General features: G+C 35.5%; 1 protein-coding gene across 3 annotated transcripts in view; it reads right to left on the reverse strand.

The window, feature by feature from the left end:
• Positions 1 to 25,111, reverse strand: part of METTL15 (methyltransferase like 15) — a 236,223-nt gene that overhangs the window by 205,633 nt on the left and 5,479 nt on the right. The window lies entirely within an intron of this gene.

Consider the following 25,111-nt stretch of genomic DNA (forward strand, 5'->3'; position numbering starts at 1 on the left):
TAAGACTTAGAAACTGTAATTAAATTCCTTATGCATCATAATTCTAAAATGTTTTTGGACTGCCATCTAAGGAGATAAAAATTAAAATGCAAAAAAATGTATCTTCTTGTTAACAATACAAACACCAATTTTAGAAATAAGTATTAATTCAGTACTGTAAGTTCAAATAAAAGATATTAAGATTATAATATAATGCAGTGGGAAAATAGAAGATTTTGAAATTCAGTGTTCACAAACTTTTCAGGAGTCTGTGGTAATGAAAACAAAACAAGCAGCCGTATCATATACCAAAGATGATGAAATAATTCTCCTCAAATAATACAATACTATAAGCTACCCCAATGTGAATTTTCAAAGGATAATTAAACAATTCACTGTAGGGTAAATATAAACTCAGTTATAGTTTATGAAAATCTCATGAAAGAAACCCTCCACAAGACAAACTTAAAAGCAGCTAAAATTAACTGATTTAACTGTTTCATTTTGAAAATTATGATAAAAACAGAGAGAAAATAAATTATTTTCTACCAGTTTAAAACACAGAATAAGTAATATATTAAAGTTAAGGTTAAGGGACAAGAACAAATTGGATTTTATGAAATATTTAATTTTTCTCACATAAAATTCTATATATTTTAATATGAAAGAAATATAACTTAATGAAAGATATCACCCATACAATATAATTGTATATTATTTTGTATTACCATTTAAACCAGTCAAGAGACCATTATACTATTCCATTTTAATACAATGTCTGTTGCTATGACCCTTACAGGGCAAAAAAGAGGTTCGTTTTTACAAGTCTAGCTTCTTTGCAAGGAGACCCAAGAAGCATAACAATTAATGCTAATCATAGTGATTTCCATAGCATGGGCATTTCCCCTAGGAAAGATATTGAAACTAGAAATATATTTCACAAGGCATGCATACTTCAGGAACTACTTCTAATCTTCACTATGGGTTTTACATCACAAATGAAGCTAAAAACCTCATCAATTTGGTTTAATGCCCCAGGTAAATAATCATTTTTTATCACTTTAAATTTTTATTTAAAATGAAGAATACTGTTCCACATCACAAACGTCACCAAATGTAGAACAAGCACAACATCTAAATAGCTCAACAAGGCTAGACTTTATAATATTAATCTTTTGAAAGTAATACTTCTGATTTATCAGGATCATCAGAAGTAAATCTGCTGCATATGAGATGATTCTTCCAAGACAACAAAAACTGTTAAAGTTGGCCAAAAGTGGCTCTATTAAAAGTTTATCAATTTGAACAAAAGATAAAATTGCAATGATCATCTTCACTGATTCCAATGCATTTTAGTGCATTTGGATATGTTCACAATCAAACAGAAATACAAAGATTACATTTTATGCAACACATTTACCTAATGGCAAGAAAAAAATAGAGAAATAAACATTTACATGGGAAAGATCAGGCATCTTTTGTGACTGCCTTCGAGTGGCAAAAAACAAAATGCTTGGAAGTATAGTAGAAAGGAAGAAAAATGCTAATTTAGTTAGAAAGTATGCTGAAATTATACGCTTTACCAAAACCAGTCAAGAATTCTCACTTCGGCCACCAGTGTTAACATAACCAGGCTACCAGGTACACCTGGGCTAGAGATGGTGTGAGGAAAGAAGTTAAATGTGGACAGGAGGCTGAGAGAGTAAGAAAACTTTACCACCTTGCCCCACAGCAATTCTATTTCTATTTCAGGAATGTACTTGAATTCTGTTGCCCTGCTTCACATCTCTATCATATTGGTCACTGTGCAAAATAGAAGCCTTCTCCTTGGGTCTAATCCACATACTGCTCTGTGCCTTCTTTCGTCTAACCCAGAAATGCTCAATGGGGGAATTCTGAAAATGTATTCAGACTATAATTTAAAAAAAAAAAAAAAAAAAATTGGAGGATGCCACTAGCACTTAATGGGTGAGCTATAGGAATGCTGGATATCCTGCAATGCACAAATGCACAGCACATGCTACAAAATAAACTGACCCAAATTATCCATGACTTACAGTGACTATTCATGAAGGAGAGGGGGCAGCAACAATTATCCAAGCCTAAACCAAAATGTCATTTTTCATATCACACAGTACTTTTTACAAGGATTTAATTAATATAGACTGAATTTTCTATAAATATAACTATTGCATAAATTAAAAGAAACTTAACCGAGAATAGCTCTCTACTTCAGAAAATCAAGTCATATTTTGCAATGCCATATGTCATATTTAAGTGGTCAAGTTTAAGTGTTTGTACTTAGAATAACTGTGACTGCAACATCTGCACATGTAGACCGACACAAAGTCTCATACTTTGACAATATGTACATCTCAAATCCAATGACCTTCACCTCTCTCAGTCAGTTGCTAGACCTTTCCATCAGCTCAACATATTCTAACTGAAATTTTAAATACTGTTCTTTAAAGATCCAGTCCTCACATGTACACATCTGCTTGTGTTTTCCCTTCTCTGATTTGAACAGCATGCCTTTCTTATAACACTTATTTTTTCAAATAGTATTACTATTATGATTATGTGCATACAAACTATTTCTACGCATTGAATTATAAACCCTGATATTTAAACCCATCCTCACACATATCACCTAACACAAGGCTGCCAAGAAGGTGTGTTAGTTTTTCTTTGTTTCTTGAGACCAGGTCAAAGTCTGTCACCCAGGCTGGAGTGCAGTGGTGTGATCATGGCTTACTGCAGCCTTGACCTCCAGGGCTCATGTGATCCTTCCACCTCAGCCTCTCAAGTAACTGGGACTGCAAGTGTACGCCACCATATACAGCATTTTTTTTTTAGTTTTGTAGAGATGGGGGTCTCACCACCTTGCCCAGGCTAATCTCAAACTGCTGAGCTCAAGCAATCCTCCCACCACAGCCTCTCAAAGGTCTGGGATTATATGCGTGAGCCACCATGCCAACCCTGGTATGCTCTTTAAATGAAAGCCCTCTTGTCTTATCCCCATGAATTGTGTAGCCTAGCTTTTTCTCCATCATTTATAGATTTAGGTGATCAAATCGTATTCAGTGTCTTCTTAATACTGGTATTCCACAAAATAAGCCTTTAATTATAAGATAAATCTTCTGGGCATAGTTTATCCCCTCCACACTTATTCACTCACTATTTTGGTAATCCCTAGCTCCCCCAACACAATGCAAAATACATAAAAAACATTTAATACATGTTTATTGAATTCAACTTTTTAAAGTTCTTTCATAGCGTATTTAAAAAGTAATTATAAGGAGCTGAGTGCAGTGACTCATACCTGTAATCCCAGCACTTTGGGAGGCAGAGACGGGCAGACCACTTGAGGTCAGGAGTTCGCGATTAGCCTGGCCAACATGGTGAAATCCCATCTCTACTAAAAATACAAAAGTTAGTCAGGTATGGTGCCGTACAAGGCTAAGGAGGGAGAATCTCTTGAACCTGGGAGGAGGAGGTTGCAGTGAGCCAAGACCGTGCCACTGTTCTCCAGCCTAGGCAATAGAGTGAGACTCCGTCTCAAAAAAAAAAAAAAAAAAAAAAAAAAAAAAAAAAAGTAATTTTACATGATTTGAAGATTTTTCCCCAAGTTTTATATTTTAAAAAAGTACAAAAACCAATGCTAAAGTATGAGTGTGCTTTTCTTCTGCAATGTCACAAAATCAATATACAAAATGTTAAGAAAATTGGGGGGAAGTCTAAACAGTTTCAAATATTCAAGATAACCACTTACTCATAGACATGTTGACCTAGTCTACTGAGTTGCTATGTAAATGAATAGCATCGAAAAGATCCCTCAAGTGTTTGACAGAGGAATACCTTTGCAAGCTAACCTTGAGAATATGTTATTAGAACATGTTTCTTTCTCCATTATATCCTATGAGGACTTACTCCATTATGTCCTATGAAGACAAGTTGAGAAATCCAGCAATAAAAGGCCCATATAAACAACAATGTTAGAAATTTAAAAAAAAGGATCCCCCAGTCTGGGTCATGAGAATAAATTAACATAACAAAGAGGAAAACCATCAAAGGCTAATTGATACAGTAGAGTCAATTTAATATATTTGTACTCTCCTAAAACACCATTAGTACCACTTTAGATTACAGACTAAAAAATTTAGTTGATGGTCAGAATATCCCAAATCACCTAAGGCTAATTAAATAATAAAGCCTTAACTACCAAATCTGAATGATCAGAAAACTCATTTTATAGTTTCCCTACTCACAATTTTACAGAAAATCCCATATCCCTGAATTCAACAAAGGGAAAAATAGTGATTGCATACTTTCTACTCACTTTTCAACTTTTACGCAAAACACTGCAAAATAAAACCACAGTGAAAGATTCATATAAAATGTCCATTGTAAAAAATTTAAATTTCTATCACTAGCATTGAAAGTATTTTGAGGAAAAACTATATAAACTACAACATGTCCAATTTTTAAGAAGCTTGAAAATAAATATATATAGCATACATACATAGTTTATGTCAATTTTCAGCAAATAATAACACATTTACAAAACTGTACTCCCTGAATGTCTTTCTCATACAATCTCTTTCAATTTCTAGCATTATATTGATTTAAACTAAATTATTTATATGATTATTTTAAATATTCTTACAGAATATTAATGTAGCATATAGTACCTAACAGCAACATGCATTCATCTAGAGATTATACTGTTATTTCCGGTTAATTTTTTTTCTATCCTTAATTTATTTTTTGCCCAACCTATAAAACACCATTAATACATGAATAGGGAAACAAAGTTTCTGTCTTGGCTAAAACAGTTGCCATATGAAAATGCCCACAGAGCATTCAATGGAAATTTACACGCAAAAAAATCCTTCCTTCTTTTCTATTAGGCATTATAATTCACAAATAGCTATGAAAAGATACAAGTAAGAAATCACATTCAGACTCAAGCGGGTGTTACCTGACACTTAATTTACCAGTCTGTGAATGGTGATAAGCCAACTAATAGGTTGAATATTAGCCCAAGGCAATGAAGCTATAGACACATGAAAAGAAACAGCGAATTTCAAATAATGTACCAAGATGAATAATGTCATAGTTACCAAGCCGGCAAACTTTTAACTCTCGCGGTGATTTCTAAAGTATACTTTTATGTAAATAAAAGTTTACGTAAAATTTTTACACAGAAAAACTTATATAATTTTATATAGATTAATAGTTATAATAGTATTAATTGGTTCTATGTGGTAATGTTTATTCTACATAAAATAGCAATAAAATGTTTCTTTCAAATAAATTAAAGTCACTGTACTGATACAAGTTTCTAAATGAAATAAAATAATGTGTATACAGGGGATCAGCAAGTAGGTGTTTTGGAATTTAAATAAAATATTATTAACAATAGCAAGGAAAAAGTTAAGAATAAATATTAAGAAAATAGCCCAAGTATTGAAAATATCATAAACAATTTACCTTTCACTCCAGCTTCATGGCACCAGAAAACAATCTTTTTCTTCAAATCCTAGGTCCTCAACAGATACTGGATCTGCAGGCACCTTGATCTCAGACTTCCCTTCTCCAGAATTGTGAAAAATAAATGTCCATTTTTTTTTAAGCAACCTAGTCATTCTAGCAGCCTGAACACACTATTTTATAAATGTCAGCTTTGTCCTATGCTTTTTACCTCTTAAATCTCCCTCAAATCTGCCCATTCTTCTCCAATGTCTTAACTATTACCACTCATTATCTTTTGTCTGGACGAAAGTCTCATAATTAATCTGGACCACCAATCCATCCTCCATAGTGTAGAGAGAATTGTCTTTTTAAAAAGCAGACTTAATCATCTCTCACCTCCACCTGCCTCTCCAGCCTCATCTTGCACCATCTTCCTCTGCATTTTCAGCACACTCACTCAGTGGTTTGCTTACAATCTTTCATTCTTACCAAGCTCCCTCCAGCACAGAACCTTTGTACATGTTCCCTTTCCTCTTTGAAATGTTCTTTACCGTCCTCTTAACAGATTTACTTGTCTAGATTCTTTGGCCTTATGATTACTTGCCACTCAAGAAAACCTTACCAGCTTAAATCTTCCTGTTTGGAGATCTAAGAGCACCATATACTCTTTCATGGCAGTGCAAATTTCATATTCACTTGCATAATTACTTGATAAATGCCCATTTCAACCACTAAATTGTAAGCTCCTTAAGGGATAAGACCATGTCTAATTTTGTTCTATATTGCATAGCCAGTACGAAGTGCATTACACCTGATATACAGTAGAAACTTAATAGATATCTTCTGAATAAATGAGAGAATGGTCTCATTTTCACACTAAAACTCACATTTAACAGTTCACTGCCATTTTTTCATTTCTCCCTATCCTTGCTTCTCTTCACCCAGTCATTGTCACATCTATCTCCTCAATGCCTCTTTCACTAGGACCTTTCTTTTCATTCCTCCATTCAGTAATTATTTCAACAAATATTTATGGGGTATCTTCTACATGCCAAATGCTCTTAGCACTGAGGATACAGTGGCAAAAATCACACAAAAATCCAATCTTTCAAGATAGTGTGCCATGGAGGAAGGTGGCAGAGAAGGGAGTTGGGGGAGGAAGGGGCTGACAGTTAAGAAGCAAAAGAGAATGGTATATATAGCATATCACTGTTAAGTGCTAAGGAGAAAACAAGCAAGGAAGGAGGATACCAAACATTTGAAGATGGCAGTTGAAATTTCAGACAGGGTGGCCAGGGAAGGCATCCCTGAAAAGGTATCATCTGAATAACAACCAGAGTGAGAGAGTCAGCCATGTGTAGATCTGAGGGATGAGTACTCTAGGTTTTCTGACTTAATGTGCTACCTACTTTCACCAAGAAAAGCCCACCAATTTGCTTAGATTAAATGTATTAGAAAATTTTGTCAAGAAGACTCAATTGCTGTGTGAGTATACTAAGATATAAGCATTAGCTGAAAAGAAATAAAGGCACCCAAAAATACACAGCCATGTGTGGATTTGGAGAAATAAGGAATTAAGTCACTTAGAATTCCACTGATGCATAGAATACGGAAACAAAAAATATTCAAAATTACTACCTTAAGTCGATCAAGAACAGTTTAATTAAGATGCATAGTAAGTTTACATTTCAGAAAAATAAGATTTTAGAAGATATTTTATCTAAAAAAGAAGTTAACGAAACAGTTACAGCAATTTAAGTTGCACCTGTAATACGCAATCATTCTAACTCAAAATCTAATTTGTTAAAAATTGATTTATAGTTACTTTATTTAACCAATAAATTATTCTAATTCCCTTTACCACAGAATTACAGTGAAAGGTGTGAGGGACCTCTAACATCGTGGTTTTGATTTTTTTCCATATGTAATCATAAAATCAAATGTGTAAAATCAGCTAGCTTGGTTCCAAAATTCAGAATAGAATACACTGAAATAAAAAAAAATGAAACAAAATTTCAGAGTTTTGGATGTATACTTGTTCATCCAATTGCATAAGACTCAGATACAATATCGCCAGCACAATCAAACCAAGAATAGTGTCCATCTATACACAGATTTCACAGGAAATGGAGAATTTGACACTATACAACTTCTTACTCCTGGCTTTCACAAGGCATACTTAAACAAAACTGACATATCCCTGATATAAATTGCTCAAAGAAGTATTAATACCTACTCTGAAGAAATCTTGAAATAAAAGTATTTATTTTATATGCTATCAATCATGCCTTTAAACTCCTCAGGGGAAAGCTTAATAACTTTAGAAAAATCTGGATGGTTTCTATTACTGACATGATGTTACAAAAATAAGTACAAAAACAACAAACCATTATAAAACATTCCTCTCTCACAGTTATCTCAATTCTCTGAAAAATCTGTCTGTATTTAAATTCTAAAACAGGCCCTAGCAAGAGAAGTTACTTACATGTTCATTCATAAAAGTAGTTCACTATTTCGGTAGTTTTAAATTGGAGAAAAATCAAGTTTTTCTACTAAAAAATGTTGGTTTCATATGTATTGCTCAAAGAAGAAACTATCTTGGCGATGATATTCTATACTGGTAGAAATATTAAAGTATTCATATAGCCATCATACAGATCATTTAACATAAGGGGATATAAAACTGAGGTCAGTTTTAATTCTTTCATATTTCTGCTACAAAGTTAAGAGTAATATTAAAGCCATAGAGAAGAGACTAATGGTACCTCAATGCTAGAGAAAGCAGGGAAAACATACAGAGAGGACAGAAATTCATGGAGTTTTTGTTTTCCTTTTTAGTATTAACACTCTGTTTCTTCAAGTCATCCTCTTACAGTTTTTTATTTCCCTCGACACAACAATTTCTCTCCATCCTCATTTCTAAGCCTCAGTCACTTACTGGCTCTAGTCGGCTTATCCCGTATCTTTCTTTGAGCAATTTATCTTCTGATACTGTTATTATAAATATAACGTTTCCTTGCAAGAGTGAGAGATCAATCTGGGATCAAGCTCTGAAAAATTCAGTGAGCTAGCCAATTAGATGTGTCTGGCCTCCTCTGCAGAGGGTTATGAAGACAAGAACAGCATAATGTGCTCTAAATGACTGAGCTCGGGCATGGTCACAAGTGCTCAGGGGGCTAGTGATGTATTCTCTAGTAACGTTAAGCCAAATAGCTGTCCTAAGGGATTAAGGGGCCTGATACAAGCTCTGAAGTTCTTCTAGGGTGTCCACTAGAACGTAAGAACACTTAGGTTTGAAGGAAAAAAGCATACTGTATAACCTGATTATTAGCTAGAAGCATTCAAGTCCATACACTGTCATTTATTACTATATGGTTCCAGTAAAACATAAGCATCGGAGACATTTCCTGTCCTTCTTTCCATATCTGACACAATACTTTACACAAAACACTACTGAAATTAGTATTAACGAAAAGCACAGTCAATAATATATAAAAGTGCTCCATAAACTGTAAAATCTTATACAACTCTATGTTGTTATTATTAATAATATTCTTCCCAGTATATACTCGCCTCAAGTGGGAAATTCTCCATCTTTATGAATATATTAAATATCCACAGTTTATTTCTTTTGCTTGCCAGAAAGAAAAATTACCTTGGAAGCCTGATTTTTTTTAATCTTAATTCTTATATTTTAGTAGCAAAGAATTAGCTTGGGACCATGAGAAAGACCAACTAGAAAAAAGATAATTTAAAGTCACTGGATAGGAAAAACAATTGAATAAGTTGTCGGTCTTAATTATTTGACGTCCTCTAGTAATAATTTGCTTCACAATTCAAATAAAGAGAATTATATAGTGATAAAAATGCATTAATTCAGTGGTAGAAAACAAGCACATTTTCATGAATGTTGAATTTACTAAAAACGATGTTATACATTCAATATACACTGTAATTATTAGATTTGAATATGAAAACCTAATTATACAGTTACTTATATTTATACATAAATGTATATATACACACCTATATACATATATACAAAAACAATTTTTAAATGGTAACCCATCATTATGGAAAAAATAAGCATGAAAAAACATGCTATTTTCATTTAGTTTAAATAATGTTTACTTCTAACATTCTAAAAAACTGTTAGATTAAGTAATACTTTAGTCATAACTATCTCATTTACCTAAAACACCATATATACTATATACACTATATATACACTGTATACATATATATACTATATACACACTATATATACACACTATATATATACTATATAGTTTAAATATTTAAACTATATTTAAATAACATTTAAATGGTGAATATTGCTTTAGAACGTATGTGCATTTCTTATAGCTACTTATTTTCTCTCTCGGTCTGTATAAACCGTTTGCTTCATTCTTCAATGTTTGAGATGTCATTATATCAAATTATATGCTAATTTGATATATATACATATATACTGTATATACATATATACACTATATAGTGTATATATATACACATGTGTATATATACATATATACACTATATATAGTATATAGTATATATACATATATATGTATACATATAGTAGGATTTGAAGAGATAACCAAGAAAACTCATTTCTGCATCAGTTTTTATTTTTATAACATATGATATGAACAAGCATTTTATAAAAAATGTAATCCATAAACATTCTCATTAAATAAAATATGCTAAATTTACCTGTGGGATTCATATTCCCATACCTCTCACACCAAGACTCTCTAAGAGGAATTTCTAAACTTGATACTTTGAGTGAGTAAGATGGAGTTAATACACATTAGAGTTTTAATAAACTATACTTTTTATAACTAAAAATACTATATAAAAATTATTTATTAAATGATCAAATATAAGAATTCAACATTTAATTGTTGTCTAGTAGGTTTACTTTACTTTGACTCCCTAAAGATTTTAAATACCTTAACAACAGTATGCAAAATATTCATCACATTGCTAGGCAATGCAGGTTACCTATAAATGCTACATTTATCCCAAATAACAGATAAACACGCCACTCTTAAAATATTGCATATAATAAACCTAAAGCTAATCATAAAATCCAATACTAATGAGATTTTTAAATACATACCAAAGATAAGCTTTAAAAGATTTCATAGAAAAAAATCTTCAATATAGAACCTTCAACAGTAAAATAATAAAACAACAATATTCATTTTGCTTAAGATATCATCATAAAACAATTGTCTATTTCTAAAAACCATAAAGTAATATGAAAAATAAATTGTTTTCTTCAAAAAGGTAATTTGCTTCTAAAATGTTGTATTATAATAATATGTTGTTATTCTCAAGTTATGTTATAAATCATTAATAGTTATATTGGAGAGTTCAGGTTAAGAATATTTTGAAACCCTTTAAAGACGTATTAGAAGTGTCAAAATTTCTTCTTTCTAAATCTATTACACAAATGAAGCAACAAATTTTTGTATAGCACAGGGCCCAAAGACAGCACTATCCTCAGATCCCAGTGCATAAATAAAAAAGCCAATTAAGTTAAATCAACCGATAACACTAATAAATTATCAGTTCAACTACAGTTAAAATAAATATTTATTGCCCTCCCACTAAGAGTCAGGCACTATACTGGTGCTGGGGAAACAAAGAAGAAAAAGACATCGTCTTTATTCTTTTTTTTTTTTTTTTTTTTTTTTTAATTCTAAGATTTTATTTATTTTTTTTTTAATTTATTTATTATTATTATACTTTAAGTTGTAGGGTACATGTGCATAACGTGCAGGTTTGTTACATATGTATACTTGTGCCATGTTGATGTGCTGCACCCATCAACTCATCATTTACATCAGGTATAACTCCCAATGCAATCCCTCCCCACTCCCCCCTCCCCATGATAGGCCCCTGTGTGTGATGTTCCCCTTCCTGAGTCCAAGTGATCTCATTGTTCAGTTCCCACCTATGAGTGAGAACATGCGGTGTTTGGTTTTCTGTTCTTGTGATAGTTTGCTAAGAATGATGGTTTCCAGCTGCATCCATGTCCCTACAAAGGACGCAAACTCATCCTTTTTGATGGCTGCATAGTATTCCATGGTGTATTCTTAATAAGCTTCCAATCTATAACAATGAAGAAATAATTATAATACAATGTAATACACTCCATAATTTTAAAAAAGACAAGGTTCAATATAGTTAGGTAGAATGAATAAGATTATTTGAAAGCACAACAGGTAACAGTCAACAATAATTTATTGTACATTTTAAAATAACTAAAAGAATATAATTGGAATGCTCGTAGCACAAAGAAATGATAAATGCTTGAGATGATAGATGACCCTGACGTGATTTACCCTGACGTGACTGTCACACACTGAATGCCTGTGTTGAGATAGCTCATTTGCCCTATAAATATATATGTCTGCTATGTACTCATAAAAATTAAAAAAAAAAGAAAAAAGGAGAAAACAAGGACAAGGTTCTGAAGCAGTCAAAAGAAGAAAGAGTGAATAACTTTGAAGAGAAACTTGAAGAAGGATAAGTTGACTAACCCAGATACGGAAATATGAACAAGATGTTCTCAGACCAAGTCACAGGGAAAAGAGCAAGTGTAAGGGAACAGAAGCATCAAATACTATAAAGTGTATGGAAAACTGCATTGTGATTGATATAAAATTCAAGAAGAGGGAAACAAATTGAAGAAATAGGCAGAGACTAAATCTACATTCCGTGACATCAGGAATACATACACCATGGAAATTTGCAAATACTAAAATCAGGGTTTTTCATTTTTTTTTAATTCACATCCCACCCCTTACGCCCAGAGAGCCAGCTGTTAAACCTTTACAAGCACAGCACTGGCAGTGTCACATTTCGGAAGATATTTTAATACAAAGGTCACTTAATGTGCTACATGATTTTTAAAAACATTCTCCAAACAAAGGAAGAATGCAATGTAAAATAAAATTTGCCTAAAAGAAGCCTGTTTTTTAAAAAATAAGAGAGGGAAAACACAACATCAACAGTCCATCCCATCTGAAACTTTAAGTAATTTTCTTAAGAAGAAAAAACAAAAGGCCAGGCACGGTGGCTCACGTCTGTAATCCCAGCACTTTGGGAGGCTGAGGCGGGCAGATCACGAGGTCAGGAGATGGAGACCATCCTGGCTAACACAGTGAAACCCTGTCTCTACTAAACATACAAAAAAATTAGCTGGGTGTGGTGGCAGACGCCTATAGTTCCAGCTACTCGGGAGGCTCAGGCAGAAGGAGAATGGTGTGAACTCAGGAGGCAGAGCTTGCAGTAAGCCAAGATCGCCCCACTGCACTCCAGCCCAGGCGACAGAGTGAAACCCCATCTCAAAAAAAATTTTTTTTAAGTATCTCCCTCTAGATGCTATGCCATTGGTCCTATCCCTTAGGAAATCTTCTCTTTAACAATTTGAATCCAAACAAAATAAACTCCTGTCATCAGCCTCCAATATTTAAAGAGAGCAAACATATAGTTTCAGTATTTTTCTCTTTGATGTCTGCTCTCCATTAAAGATTGCAAAGATTTTTAAATAAAACAAGTAAAATACTGCTACTGATCTTAAGAAAATTCCATTGTACAGAGCATAATGCATTTAATAAAGAAAATTATCAAAGCTAGTACCATAACTATAGAAAATCTAATAGTTATAAAAATACTAAACATTATAACTTAAAATAGGTAAAATACTCACTGTGAAATATTTATAAACCAAACCTAGCAAATTTAACCTATTTGTCATCATAATCTATTTTACTTGAGTTTAGGTGCCAGCTTATTTTCTCAGCCTTTGTATCTGTTTTTTCAGATCAGTTACTTCATCAGACCTGGCCTGCCTACTGACACTGAAATTATATAAAAGTCTTGAACCAGAGAAGCTACCTCAGTAGTACCCAAGGGACATTCCTCTTATTGGTGCCTCACATCTGTCTTCTAGTTTACTTTGACTTTTATTCATTCACTTAAAACATCATTACAAAATCACCATGTGGCAGGCCTTGAGCTAAGCACTAGAGATATAATGGTAAGCAAGACAAATATGTCCATGGCTTCATGGAGGGCAATCTACTAAGAGGGTGTCTATTGAACAAATAATCTCATCAAAATTATAATTATGACATTAAGCTGCTATGAACAAAAGTACATGATATGTAATTGGGATACCTGTTTTCTGTGGAGGCTCATCAAAAGTTCCCATAAACAAGTAAAACCTGACTCCAGGCCTGAAGGATGAAGATGAGGAGAGTTCCAGAAAGAGGAAACAGTACTTTTTCATTTCCAGACAGGTTGGTTCCACCTTTGCTCTCTCCTTGCATTTTTCTCCTGAATTTCTTTTTTAATCTGGCTAACAACTTTGACTCTTGCTATTCCCATAACAGCTAATATTTATTGGGTTCAACTACTTGGAAGATACAATTCTAAATAATTTATATATATTCACTCATCTAATCCTCAGAGTAACCAGAAGTGAGATAGGTTCTATTTCCTCATTTTACAGATGAGGAATCTGAGGCATAACCATGGAAAGTTAATTGACCAAACCGCACAGCTACTTGTACTGGTGGGGCACTTGTACCCTTATAATAGCACTCAAAGAAGCCCCAAGGCACCAAGCTAAATTAGCACTACTACTGGGGCAAGAATATCAGGTTTCCTATACTCTCCAAACTGCTACCATCTTAAACTAAGCAGAATCTAGTTATTTAGAAAATCACTAAACTTTTTTTTCTCCTGTTTTCAGAAATCAAGAATAAAAAGTTAATCTATTAGCCCAGAGTAAAATATCTCCAGGAGAAAAAAAAAATGTTCTTAGGATAATACATTTTCACAAGAAGTTATTCACCTAGAATATGAAATAATGCAAACTAAGCAAGGAGAAATAGTATCTTTAATTTCTTCTTAACAATTAAAATTTTAAATACTTTCCAAGGGAAAGAGGATATTTTTCTCATAATTAAAACTAGTAAATATTTTAAGTGCATTTGAAAACAAATTTGTACTAAACTACATAGGTAGTAAACTAGCTATGATGCTGAAGAAATTCCCAAAATCACTATTTTCTTTAGGTGAGCACCTTTCAAGTATTAAAGAAAAAAGAACTATAAAATGCCTTGCACCTCACTTTAAATAAATTCAGATATTTTTTAAAGTTCCTGTTACATCAAAGCTTTATCTGGAGAATGGAGTGAACCCACGAGGAGGAGCTTGCAGTGAGCCGAGATCGCACCACTGTACTCCCACCTGGGGGACAGAGCGAGACTCCATCTCAAAAAAAGAAAAAAAGTTTCATCTGTAAATTCACCATTGAAGTCGATGCAGAAAAAGGTAATAGTAAGTAAGTGACTGATGCAAGTGAGTGTATGACTCATAGTTTGCAAAGGAAAATGATTTGGGGGAAAAGGCTCAGGAAGAAGAGAAGCAAATAATGGATTATGGATGATATAAAGACCTTTCCTGTCCAAGGACTGTCACCAGTTCTTTATTACTTGAAGATTAAGGGAATAGTGAATAAAGCTGTCTGCCAGACAGCAGAAAGGGTAAGAAATAACATTGTCTCTAAGTGTATCTCACAAGAAAAGTTTTCAGAAATAACATTGATAAAATTAAACTTTCTATAAAAAGTTACTGGAAAACCCAACTCAAATCAGAACAAGGAAAATGTCAAAATAAACCAACATTACATTTGTAGGTACCTGAACAGAATGAAACAGTAGTGTAGGTCAAGTTGTAGAATTATCTAATTTTATTCCACTTGGTTTTGGAAAAAAGTTGGATACAATACTGATTTGCTAGAAGATGTAGCGCAATTTGTTTTTGTTTGTTTTTCTACTCCATGGCTTACGGCAAAATAAGCATTTGGCTTTGTTACTAGAGTTTAATAAATTAATACAATGTACTTTGGTTTTTAGTTTCAGAAGTGAAGTTCAAGCCACTGAATTTGGTTCCAATTTTTACTAACTGCCCCATCCTTTCAAATATATATACATATGTATGTACATATACATATACATATACACACATATGTATGTACATATACATATACATACATATATAGGTGTATATATATTTGAAAGGATGGGGCGGTTATATATATACATACATATGTATATATATACACACACACAGGTGTATATATAGCTGTATATATGTATGTATATATACACACATTAAAATACATCATATATATTTCAATATACATTTTTTAAAACTCACACTTGAAGATGGCCGAATAGGAACAGCTCCAGCCTCCGGCTCCCAGCGTGAGCGACACAGAAGATGGACGATCTCTGCATTTTCAACTGAGGTACCAGGTTCATCTCACTGGGGCATGTCAGACAGTCAGTGCTGGTCAGCCGGTGTAGCCCGACCAGCAAGAGCTGAAGCAGGGCGAGGCATCGCCTCACCTGGGAAGCGCAAGGGGGAAGGGAATTCCTTTTCCTAGCCAAGGGAAACTAAGACACACAACACCTGGAAAATCAGGTAACTCCCACCCTAATACTGTGCTTTACCAAGGGTCTCAGCAAAAGACACACCAGGATATTATATCCCACACCTGGCCCGGAGGGTCCCACACCCAGGGAGCCTCCCTCATTGCTAGCACAGCAGTCTGTGATCTACCGGCAAGGCAGCAGCCAGGCTGGGGGAGGGGCGTCCGCCATTGCTGAGGCTTAAGTAGGTAAACAAAGCCCACAGGAAGCTCGAATTGGGTGGAGCCCACCTCAGCTCAAGGAGGCCTGCCTGCCTCTGTAGACTCCACCTCTGGGGACAGGACATAGCTAAACAAAAAGCAGCAGAAACCTCTGCAGATGTAAATGTCCCTGTCTGACAGCTTTGAAGAGAGCAGTCGTTCTCCCAGCACGGAGGTAGAGATCTGAGAACAGACAGACTGCCTGCTCAAGTGGGTCCCTGACAACTGAGTAGCCTCATTAGGAGACATCCCCAAGGGGGTGCACACCGACACCTCACACCTCACACGGCTGGGTACACCTCTGAGACGAAGCTTCCTGAGCAAGAATCAGATAGCAACACTCGCTGTTCAGCAATATTCTATCTTCTGCAGCCTCTGTTGCTGGCAAACAGGGTCTGGAATGGACCTCAAGCAAACTCCAGAAGACCTGCAGCTGAGGGTCCTGACTGTTAGAAGGAAAACTAACAAACAGAAAGGACACCCACACCAAAAACCCATCAGTATGTCACAATCATCACACCAAAGGCAGATAAAACCACAAACATGGGGGAAAAGCAGGGCAGAAAAGCTGGAAATTCAAAAACTCAGAGAGCATCTCCCCCTCCAAAGGAACGCAGCTCATCACCAGCAATGGAACAAAGCTGGATGGAGAATGACTTTCACGAGTTGAGAGAAGAAGGCTTCAGTCGATCAAACTTCTCAGAGCTAAAGGAGGAATCAGGTACCCAGCACAAACAAACTAAAAACCTTGAAAAAAGAATGGAACAACGGATAACTAGAATAATCAATGCAAAGAAGTCCATAAACGAACAGATAGAGATGAAAACCATGACACGAGAACTACGTGACAAATGTACAAGCTTCAGTAACTGACTCGATCAACTGGAAGAAAGAGTATCAGTGACTGAAGATCAAATGAATGAAATGAAGCGAGAAGAGAAGTCTAGAGAAAAAAGAGTAAAAAGAAATGAACAAAGCCTCCAAGAAATATGGGATTATGTGAAAAGACCAAATCTACATCTGATTGGTATACCTGAAAGTGACGGGGAGAATGGAACCAAATTGGAAAACACTCTGAAGGATGTCATCCAGGAGAACTTCCCAACCAGGAAAGCAGGCCAACATTCAAATTCAGGAAATACAGAGAACGCCACAAAGATACTCCTCGAGAAGAGCAACTCCAAGACACATAATTGTTAGATTAACTGAAGTTGAAATGAAGGAAAAAATGTAAAGGGCAGCCAGAGAGAAAGGTCAGGTTACACACAAAGGGAAGCCCATTAGACTAATAGCAGATGTCTCAGCAGAATCTCTACAAGCCAGAATGGAGTGGGGGCCAATGTTCAACATTCCTAAAGAAAAGAATTTTCAACCCAGAATTTCATATCCAGCCAAACTAAGTTTCATAAGTGAAGGAGAAATAAAATCCTTTAAAGACAAGCAAATGCATAGAGATTTTGTCAACACCAGGCCTGCCCTACAAGAGATCCTGAAGGAAGCACTAGACATGGAAAGGAACAACCAGTACCAGCCATTGCAAAAACATGCCAAAATGTAAAGACCATCTATGCTAGGAAGAAACTGCATCAACTAACAAGCAAAATAACCGCTAATATTATAATGACAGGATCAAGTTCACGCATAACAATATTAACCTTAAATGTAAATGGTCTAAATGGTCCAATTAAAAGACACAGACTGGCAAATTGGATAAAGAGTCAAGACCCATACGTTTGCTGTATTCAGGAGACCCATCTCACATGCAGAGACACACATGGGCTCAAAATAAAGGAATGGAGGAAAATCTACGAAGCAGATGGAAAACAAAAAAAGTAGGGGTTGCAATCCTAGTCTCTGACAAAACAGACTTGAAACAATCAAAGATCAAAAGAGACAAAGAAGGCCATTACACAATGGTAAAGGAATCCATTCATCAAGAAGAGCTAACTATCCTAAATACATATGCACCCAATACAGGAGCACCTAGATTCATAAAGCAAGTCCTTAGAGACTTACAAAGAGACTTAGACTCCCATACAATAATAATGGGAGACTTCAACACCCCACTGTCAACATTAGACAGATCAACGAGACAGAAAGTTAACAAGGATATCCAGGAATTGAACTCAACTTGGCATCAAGGGGACCTAATAGACATCTACAGAACTCTCCACTCCAAATTAACAGAATATACATTCTTCTCAGCACCACATTGCACTTACTCCAAAATTGACCACATAGTTGGAAGCACTCCTCAGCAAATGTAAAAGAACAGAAATTCTAACAAACTGTCTCTCAGACCACAGTGCAATGAAACTACAACTCAGGACTAAGAAACTGAATCAAAACAGCTCTACTACATAAAAACTGAACAACGTGCTCCTGAATGACTACTGGGTACATAACGAAATGAAGGCAGAAATAAAGATGCTCTCTGAAACCAATGAGAACAAAGACACAACACACCAGAATCTCTGGGACACATTTGAAGCAGTGTGTAGAGGGAAATTTATAGCACTAAATGTCCACAAGAGAAAGCAGGAAAGATCTAAAATTGACACCCTAACATCACAATTAAAAGAACTAGAGAAGCGAGAGCAAACATTCAAAAGCTAGCAGACAGCAAGAAATAGCTAAGATCAGAGCAGAACTGAAGGAGATAGAGGCACAAAAAACCCTCCAAAAAATCAATGAATCCAGGAGCTGGTTTTTTGAAAAGATCAACAAAGTTGATAGACCACTAGCAAGACTAATAAAGAAGAAAAGAGAGAAGAATCAAATAGATGCAATAAAAAATGATACAGAGGATATCACCACCGACCCCACAGAAATACAAACTACCATCAGAGAATACTATAAACACCTCTACGCAAATAAACTAGAAAATGTAAAGTAATGGATAATTTCCTGGACACATACACTCTCCCAAGACTAAACCAGGAAGAAGCTGAATCCCTGAATAGACCAATAGCAGGCTCTGAAATTGAGGCTATAATTAATAGCCTACCAACCAAAAAAAGGCCAGGATCAGACGGATTCACAGCTGAATACTACCAGAGGTATAAGGAGGAGCTGGTACCATTCCTTCAGAAACTATTCCAATCAACAGAAAAAGAGGGAATCCTCCCTAACTCATTTTATGAGGCCAGCATCATCCTGATACCAAAGCCTGGCAGAGACACAACAAAAAAAGAGAATTTTAGGCAAATATCCCTGATAAACATCGATGCAAAAATCCTCCATAAAATACTGGCAAACTGAATCCAGCAGCACATCAAAAAGCTTATCCACCATGATCAGGTGGGCTTCATCCCTTGGATGCAGGGCTGGTTCCACATACACAAATCAATAAACGTAATCCAGCATATAAACAGAACCAAAGACAAAAACCACATGATTATCTCAATAGATGCAGAAAAGGCCTTCGACAAAATTCAACAGCCCTTCATGATAAAAACTTCCAATAAATTCGGTATTGATGGAACGTATCTCAAAATAATAAGAGCTATCTATGATAAACCCACAGCCAGTATCATACTGAATGGACAAAAACTGGAAGCATTCCCTTTGAAAACTGGCACAAGACAGGGATGCCCTCTCTCACCACTCCTATTCAACATAGTGTTGGAAGTTCTGGACAGGGTAACTAGGCAACAGAAAGAAATCAAGGCTATTCAGTTGGGAAAAGAAGAAGTCAAATTGTCCCTCTTTGCAGATGACATGAGTGTATATTTAGAAAACCCCATTGTCTCAGCCCCAAATCTCCTTAAGCTGATAAGCAACTTCAGCAAAGTCTCAGGATACAAAATCAATGTGCAAAAATCACAAGCATTCTTATACACCAGTAACAGACAAACAGAGAGCCAAATCATGAATGAACTCCCATTCACAACAGCTTCATAGAGAATAAAATACCTAGGAATCCAACTTACAACGGATGTAAAGGACCTCTTCAAGGAGCACTACAAACCACTGCTCAGTGAAATAAAAGAGGACACAAACAAATGGAAGAACATACCATATTCATGGATGGGAAGAATCAATATTGTGAAATTGGCCATACTGCCCAAGATAATTTATAGATTCAATGCCATCCCCATTAAGCTACCAATGACTTTCTTCACAGAATAGGAAAAAACTGCTTTGAAGTTCATATGGAACCAAAAAAGAGCCCGCATTGCCACGACAATCCTAAGTCAAAAGAACAAAGCTGGAGGCATCACGCTACCTGACTTCAAACTATACTATAAGGCTACAGTAACCAAAACAGCATGGTACTGGTACCAAAACAGAGATATAGACCAATGGAACAGAACAGAGTCCTCAGAAATAATACCACACATCTACAGCCATCTGATCTTTGACAAACCTGACAAAAATAAGAAATGGGGAAAGGATTCCCTATTTAATAAATGGTGCTGGGAAAACTGGCTAGCCATAAGTAGAAAGCTGAAACTGGATCCTTTCCTTACTCCTTATACGAAATTAATTCAAGATGGATTAGAGACTTAAATGTTAGACCTAAAACCATAAAAACCCTAGAAGAAAACCTAGGTGATACCATTCAGGACATAGGTATGGGCAAGGACTTCACGTCTAAAACACCAAAAGCAACGGCAACAAAAGCCAAAATTGACAAATGGGATCTAATTAAACTAAAGAGCTTCTGTGCAGCAAAAGAAACTACCATCAGAGTGAACAGACAACCTACAGAATGGGAGAAAATTTTTGCAATCTACTCATCTGACAAAGGGCTAATATCCAGAACCTACAGAGAACTCAAACAAATTTACAAGAAAAAAGCAAACAATCCCATCAAAAAGTGGGCAAAGGATATGAACAGACACTTCTCAAAAGAAGACATTCATACAGCCAACAGACACATGAAAAAATGCTCATCATCACTGGCCATCAGAGAAATGCAAATCAAAACCACAATGAGATACCATCTCACACCAGTTAGAATGGCAATCATTAAAAAGTTAGGAAACAACAGGTGCTAGAGAGGATGTGGAGAAACAGGAACACTCTTACACCGTTGGTGGGACTGTAAACTAGTTCAACCATTGTGGAAAACAGTGTGGCGATTCCTCAAGGATCTAGAACTAGAAATACCATTTGACCCAGCCATCCCATTACTGGGTATATACCCAAAGGATTATAAATCATGCTGCTATAAAGACACATGCACACATATGTTTATTGCAGCACTATTCACAATAGCAAAGACTTGGAATCAGCCCAAATGTCCATCAGTGACAGACTGGATTAAGAAAATGTGGCACATAAACACCATGTAATAGTATGCAGCCATAAAAAATTCGTGTCCTTTGTAGGGACATGAATGCAACTGGAAATCATCATTCTCAGCAAGCTATCGCAAGAACAGAAAACCAAACACCGCATGTTCTCACTCACAGGTGGGAATTGAACAATGAGATCACTTGGACACAGGAAGGGGAACATCACACAGCGGGGCCTATTGTGGGGAGCGGGGAGGGAGGAGGGATAGCATTAGGAGATATACCTAACGTAAATGACGAGTTAATGCGTGCAGCACACCAACATAACACATGTATACATATGTAACAAACCTGCACGTTGTGCACATGTACCCCAGAACTTAAAAAGTATAATAATAATTAAAATAAATAAATAAATAATAAAAATAAAACTCACACTTATTTATGGATTTTAATTGTTCTCCTTGCATTATGGATCTTTTTTAAAACACCAAGAGAATTTCATTTTGATGAAGTCACTCACATTCAACAAGAAGTTTTATCCAATTTAATACTTTAATTTACATTTTCATGTATATTTGGAGTACCACTACATGACAGCATTGAGCTAAATACTTTATACACATAAATTCATTTAAGAATACAGGGTTTAGCTGGATGCAGCAGCTCACACCTCTAGGACCAGCTACTCAGGAGGCTGAGACAGCAAGGATCACCTGAGCCCAGGAGTTCCAGACTACAGTGAGTTATGATCACACCAGCGTACTTCAGCTTCAACAACAGAGACAGACTCTCTCTAGAACAATTAAAATTTTAAAAAAATTTTTTAAAAGAATGCTGTATTTATTTTGTGTGTAAATTTGCCTGTGTATACTGCCTGAGGAGAAGGTAAACAATATTTTTACGAAGCAACCCACATCATATCCCTGATGGCTTTTGTATGAGCAACATCCAGCCATTGTAGTACACCTTATACATATAGCTTAAATTTAGTTCATGAAAACTGCCTGATCCAACATGAAAAAGTTTCAGGAAAAAGAAAAGCTGGGTGTGTGCACACATGCACATGTTTCCTAGACAAGAGCTTCGAACCTAGGCAGTCCAGTTCCAGAATCTTTGCTCTTAACCACTAAGCAATATGTTGGAAAAAGAAGAAAGATGAGATATAAAAATAACTGATTTAGATAAAAACAGTACCTGCTAGAATAAGGGATCACATTTCTGAAGTCAGTACATTAAGAAATATAAGCATTAAATTATCTTTAAAAATGGAAAACAATCTACAAAACTTTTTTCTCTTGTGAATGAATATACATATCAGAAAGTTTCTAGCTTTTATGTTTTGAATATTATATCAACCAGTATTTCTTACATTGCTTTAAAGAGATCACACTTACCTTACAGTATTTCTGGCAGGATTAAATAAGGTCTTCGATTATGACTTTAAACAATAATCTTAGACCTTATTTAATTTAATCTAAATTAAATATCTAGATTATGATCTAAGGTCATAATCGAAGATCTTATTTAATCCTTTAATCCTCTCTTTCTATAAAGAGAGAGACTTATGTTAAAGAATTGGCTTAGAAGATTGTGGAGCACTGGTAAATCCAAAATCGGTAGGGTTGTGTGTGTGTGTGTGTGTATACATGCATATATATATATACGTGTATGTGTATGGGTATACACACACACACACACATGATTTATCCTTGAACAACACAGGTTTGAACTGCAAAAGTCAACTTATTTGTGGATTTTCTTCAGCCTCTACCACCCTTGCAACAGCAAGACCAACCCCTCCTCCTCTTCCTCAGTCTACTTAACAAGACAAGGATGAAGACTACTATGATGAGTTACTTCCACTTAATAAATAGTAAATATATTTTATCTTCCTTATGATTCTCTTAATATTTTATTTTCTCTAGCTTACTATATTATAAGAATACAGTATATAATACACATAACATATGAAATATGTGCTTATGGCAGGGTATATTGGTTCACACCTGTAATCTCAGCACTTTGGGAGGCCAAGGCGGGTGGATCACCTGAGGTCAGGAGTTTGAGACCAGCCTGACCAATATGGAGAAACCCCATCTCTATTAAAAATACAAAATTAGCCGGGCGTGGTGGTACATGCCTGTAATCCCGGCTACTAGGGAGGCTGAGGCAGGAGAATCAACTGAACCCGGAAAGCAGAGGTTGCAGTGAGGTGAGATTATGCCATTGCACCCCCGCCTGGGAAACAAGAGCGAAACTCCATCTCAAAAAAAAAAAAAGAAAAGAAAAGAAAAAGAAAAAAAGAAATATGTGTTTATGTTTCCAGTAAGGTTTCTGGTCAACAGCAGATTATGAGTAATTTTTTGGAGAGTCAAAAGTTACACATGGATTTTCAACTCTGTAGGGGTCAACACCCCAAATTCCCACATTGTTCAAGGTTCAACTGTCTGTTGGTTTTGTTTCTCTGGGGAACTCTAATACTTCAGGGTAGTTGAAAACCAAGGCTTAGAAAACAGGGAACAGGAATTCAGATTCATATCTTTGTGTCCAGCCATTCCTGAAATGATTATGAAATAAAATTCTCAAGAAGCTCTGCTGGATTCAGTTTTCATACCCTAACTATTCAGCCAGTGTAACGTTCTTTTTCTTTTAAGACTGTCATTTGACAAAACTAATCAATTCTGAGAAACAGTTTTTCACAGCCTCAAAAGGTTAAGCCTAGAGGAATTCCACTCCTAGATATATATAACCAAGAGAACTGAAAACATATGTCCATACCAAAACTTGTACAAGGCCGGCCATGGTGGCTCACGCCTGTATTCACAACACTTTGGGAGGCCAAGGCGGGAGGATCACCTGAGGTCAGGAGTTCATGACCAGCCTGGCCAACATGGTGAAACCCCATCTCTACTAAAAATACAAAAATTAGCCAGCCACGGTAGTGTGCACCTATAGTCTCAGCTACTTGGAAGGCTCAGGCAAGAGAATCGCTTGCACCCAGGAGGCAGAGGTTGCAGTGAACCAACATCATGCCACTGCACTCTATCTTGGGTGACAGAGCAAGACTCCATTTCAAAAAAAAAAGAAAATGTGTACACGAATGTTCATAGTAGCATTATTCACAACAGCCACAAAGCAGAAACAATATAAATGCTCATCATTTGGTTAATGGATAAACAAAATGTGGCAAATCAATACAATGCAATGATTCAGCAATAAAAAGGAACCAAGTACAGATACATGCAACACCATGGAAGAACCTTGAAAACATGCTGAGTAAAAAGAACACAGATAAAAAATGCCACTTATCTATGAATCCATTTAAATGAAATGTCTGGAATAAGCAAATTCATAGAGATAAAAAATAGCTTAGTGGTTGTCAGGGGCTAGGGGAAGGATGTCAATGGGGAGTGAATACTAATGGGTTTGGGGTTTCCTACTGTGGTGATAAACACATTCCTCAATCAAACAGTGGTCATAAGCTTATGAATACAAATTCTCCTCAACTTACATGGGGGTTATGTCCTGACAAACCCTTCATTACTTGAAAACACCATGCGGCAAAAATGCATTTAAGTACTTAACCTACTGAACATCATAGCTTAGCCTAACCTATCTTAAACATGCTGAGAACACTTACATTACCCTACAGTTAGGCAAAATCAACTAACACAAAGCCTATTTTATAATA

This window comes from Macaca thibetana, chromosome 14 (genome assembly GCF_024542745.1).
Source record: "Macaca thibetana thibetana isolate TM-01 chromosome 14, ASM2454274v1, whole genome shotgun sequence".
Classification (NCBI taxonomy): domain Eukaryota; kingdom Metazoa; phylum Chordata; class Mammalia; order Primates; family Cercopithecidae; genus Macaca; species Macaca thibetana.